This window comes from Myotis nattereri, assembly GCF_964212035.1.
Source record: "Myotis nattereri genome assembly, chromosome: 3".
Classification (NCBI taxonomy): domain Eukaryota; kingdom Metazoa; phylum Chordata; class Mammalia; order Chiroptera; family Vespertilionidae; genus Myotis; species Myotis nattereri.
Window position 1 is genome coordinate 147,612,058 of NC_138077.1, and position 4,688 is coordinate 147,616,745.

Consider the following 4,688-nt stretch of genomic DNA (forward strand, 5'->3'; position numbering starts at 1 on the left):
CTTGGGTAAATACTAAGGACCGTGGTTGCTGGATTATATAAGAGTTTGTTTAGGGTTTTTAAGGAACAACCAGTCTTCCAAAGTGTCTTCACCATTTTCCAATCTCCGCAGCCATGAATGGGAGTTCCCATTGCTCCACATCTTCATCAGCATTCGGTGTGGGCAGTGTTTTGGATTCTGGCCACTCTAACAGGTGCGAGGTGGTAACTCATTTCTGTGGAAGACTTCAGCAGTGAGATTGGCTTCTTGGGTCTGCTGCATATGTATGGTTCTGATATCCCAGTACATGTTCTGTGAGAATCGGATTGGGGAAGTGGAGTAGCACTTGACAGGTGTCAGAGGATTGGTGAGGTAGTTGGCACTTGACAAGTAGTAGATGTGAGGTTACGAGGACCCTGAATACAGGAGGGTAAATTTTACATGAGGAAATTCGCAGGTGATAAACAGCAGGAAAATCTTAAATTCTTGAATAGTTAAATTACACTCAGATTGAACCACCAATGTTTTGGTTAACTGCTGACTATGCTAAATGATTGTGTCACAGAAACACCCAGTTACGTTTTTAAAGTTAAAATTCACCATTTGTTGTATCAATAATAACGAACTGCATGTGTGCCACAATGATATGTTACAGAATTAACAATCACTTAAGAAATCTCTGCTAGTAAGGATGCGTGTAGTGTGCCCACCAAACAATTTACGTTTTCTGTTTTCAATTCTCTAACTGATTGACAAAGACTTTTTGTTATTTAGCACATAAATATTTTAGTTAGTGGGATTCTGTTTATTCTGTCTTTATATTTAATAATTCCAAAGCTTTCTTGGAAATGCAGGCTGAGAGACAGTGAAAAAGTCACATGAAAGTTTATTGCTTTTCACTCATTACTGCAAATGCCAATGAACTTTATTCAAGAATCTGTATTTGCAACACATTAAACACCTTTCCCCTATTAACCTTAGTTACTTTAGTCAGCAAATATTTTTATTTGTGTGAACTCTGGATTACCCTGAGAATGGTCGGCATGGTGAGGATGGCAAGAGGCAGGAAAGACTATCTGAAATGGCTGAGCAATGACAGGAATCAGCAGAAATGGGTCCTAATGCCTTGGTCATCTGGATCTTTTGAAAAGACAAGATTAAGGCAAAACATACTGTTATCTAAAGCAAGGAGTGGAAGGACCAGAGTTTTGGAATCGCTTAGACCAATGTTTAGTCCCAGATCTGCTACTCACTGGTGACATGGCTTTAGTGTCACTCTGTTATGCAAATAGTTTTGATAGAACTTACTGAACATGGTTTCTGTGAGGTTAAATGAGACAGTATATTATGTACCCAGTCCAGAGCCAGTGTATGACAAAAGGTAAAAATATTTTACAAAAGGACATTTTGCAAATGGTCGTTATTCAGGTGTGTTAAGATGTAAAAACATTTTACCAAGAACTTTATAAAAAAAGACAAAGATACTTATCATCAAGGTGTGTGTCAAAATGTAAAAACATTTTGTTAAAAGCACAAGTGGATTAAAATTGGAAGACAACCTGAAGGGGTACTGCACATAGATGTCACAGTAAGCACAGGGTGTTCCATTCTACACTGGTGACATCATTTGCTACTCTAACGTTATTTAATTAAAATAAGTTTTGATAAAGATAAGGTGTGCTTGCCGTGGTGTTTTACTTCTCATCTGCAGATGTTCTCTGGTTGTGAGCTTTGGGAGTTCGAAAGGGAAGGGCTTGCCTCACTCTCTGGGAGAAAAGCCGCCCCACTCAGCGACAGGATGACCTGCAGAGATAAAGCAGAGCGGCAGGCATCACACATCTTCACGTTTCCAATGGAGAGGATACCCTTTGGCACATAGTAGGAATTCTGTAAACATTCACTGAAATGATGAGTGACGGGAAGTGCTTTTCATATACGTGCAGCCATCTGGTTAACTTTATCCCCAGAAGCCAACCTAGTCACAAATGCCTTTGAATAGCTTTACACCCCATGCTCATTTAAGTCTTGGAACTAAGTGTAATTAATTATTCAGACACCTAAGTGTGTGGTTTGTTTTTCTGTTTCAAATGTTAGGTTTTTAAAATGTTTTTGAGATTAATTTTATTGAAGCTATGCCTTTAAGTTCATATTTGTTTTCAAATAGAAAGTTATGGGAAAATTTCTATTTCCCAAAGCGGCAATGTCCTAGGCCTCCTGATGACCGCCTTTCCAATGTTATCCCTGGGGTGTTTCACGTTGGACTCCTTTAGACAATGTTTTAATGACTTCTGTAAAATGACTTTCTCTTCCATGGACAAATTATGTCAAAATGTGTGTGCTGCTCCTGATCTGGGTGTATATTAGGTGCTATGTGAGCTCAACTTAGAGTCGGAAAGATCGATGAGTGGGTTTGAGTCGGCAAATGGACTCAAGGCATTTTATTTTCTGCTTGCTGGGTCCTTTTTATCTTCTCTTCAATGTAGCGTTTCTCTCCCCCTTTATGCTATGGCACTAGCTGAATGCTGATGACCCAACAGGACAACAGTCAAGTTGCATTTAATGGTAACCTAGTGGCCATAGCTGCCTGGTTACCCACTGACACTGAATCGGCCCCGGGAGCAAAGAGTTTTCATTCTTGTTTATTCCTGAGAGCAAGTTCCAGGACATTCATCCTTCAAGTTTTAATTCCTGTCCTGCCTCCTTAAAGTCCTCCCTAAGGAGTCCACGATAGCCCTTCTCTTTCCTCCACAACAGTAGCTCGCTCTCTCTCTACCACATATTCACCACTTAGTATTTTCTGTTGCTTCCTCAGTTGGTTTAAATGTTGGCCATGGCTTTCACTATCTGTGCTCAGTAAATAAATACTTGTTGATTAATTAGCTTGGTTCTTCTCAGGCAGGTGGCCTAATGGTAGGGTTTGTCAGTAGGGTGGTAGCTCAGATCTTTTGGGCAGGGCAGTACCATTTTAGGAAACAGATGCAAATTGCATATGTGTGCACCAAAAAAAGGCACGAGTACGCATATGTAGAAACCATTATGTACAGTTTCAGAGGGTTCCTGACTCCCCCTTGTGGTGGGCTGGCACGGCCATGGCCCCAGATTGGGTGCCTTATGTGCTGCGCCAGCTCAGCCAGGTTCAGTGACCCTGAGTGGGGGTGGTGAAGGATTAGAAAAGACAGACAAGAGAAGAAAGCTGGGTCTCAGATGGAGAGAGATAGCGCCACGGACTACAAGCCAAGTCTTTATTTTATAGCCATATTCCACGAGGCAAAGTAAGGGCGTGGTCAAGATGTTTACAACATTCTCGTGGGTTTCGATCCTACTCAATTACATGCACCTGAGCTCTATCAAGCCCATATCACTCAGGCAGGTGGGGCCATGTGTTCGGACCATAGGTTCAAGCTTACAACTATAACTGTTGGCTATAATTGTGCTGGGAGGGCTCTGCCCTCCAAGCTGAGACTTGCACATGGCCATGAGAGAACTGTGCCCTCTCATTAGTCCGAGGCTTGAACATGCCCAAACACTGTAGCTGCTCTCCACACCCCCTGAAGGCCATCTAAGGAAGCTGGACACAAAGAACCTTCCTCTCACAGGCCCTGTTCTGTGTGAGAGAGAGCCCTTACAGGGCTCTTGGGAGAAAGGAGAAGGCACCAGGTTTCTTTCATAGCAGGCAGGTAACAGCTTAACTTACAAATGCATGCGTTCTATAAGGCTCTACGGTTGTGCATTTGTATCTGAAGATTTATATCTACAAGGTTGTGAGATAATAACAGCTAGTGGAGAAATCAACCGAACTTACACTAATTAGATCTGAATTCGGGTTCTATCGCTTATTGTCTGTGTGAACTTAGCCAACTCCCTTACAATCTCTGGGTCTTAGTTTTCTTATCTGTCATCTAGGGATGAAGCTAACATTGATCTCAGACAGAGATGCAAAAACACTTAGCTCTCTCACACTCCTGCTGGGCAAAAGGCAATCTTGAACACAGTCCCTGGGCTGGAGTTCTTAGGATGAGCAGGCTTCACAGGTAGGGCATTCCCCGAAGCCTCCCAGAAATACAGGAGGGCCATAGGCTTCATCAGTAGGTAGAGGGAAAGGAATTGGAATATAGAACTATTGACTTAGTTCTATAAAATCCAAAAGAGCACCTTAAGGGAGGGACGCTGGTAAGTACTTTAAACTTTTGTTAAAGAAGTGAATGAATGAGTGAATGAATGAATTTATGTGTCCAGGTTGTAAAAGTTAGGTTTGAGGAAGCTTGAGTTACATATATAAAAAATATTGTCTTAAAAGTTTTGTGGTTCATGGATTGAAAGACTCAATGTTCTTAAGATGGCAATTCTCCCCAAATTTATCTACAGGTACAATAAAAAATTCAACTATTTTTTTGGTAGAAATCAACAAGCTGATTCTAAAAGTTATATGGGCTTGCTATAAAGGGCCTAGAAAAAGCCAAATAATTTTTTAAAAGAACAAAGATAGAAGACTTACCTTTCCTGATTTCAAGGCTTATTATAAAGCTACACTTACCAAGATAAATTGATATTGTTGAAAAGATAGACATAAAGATCACTGAATGAGAGTAGAGTTCAGAAATAGACCCACTTGTATATGGAAAGTTGATTTTTTCCTTCTTTTCTTTTGTTAATCCTCACGCAAGGATATTTTTTCCCATTGATTTTGAGAGAGAGTGGGACAGGAAGAG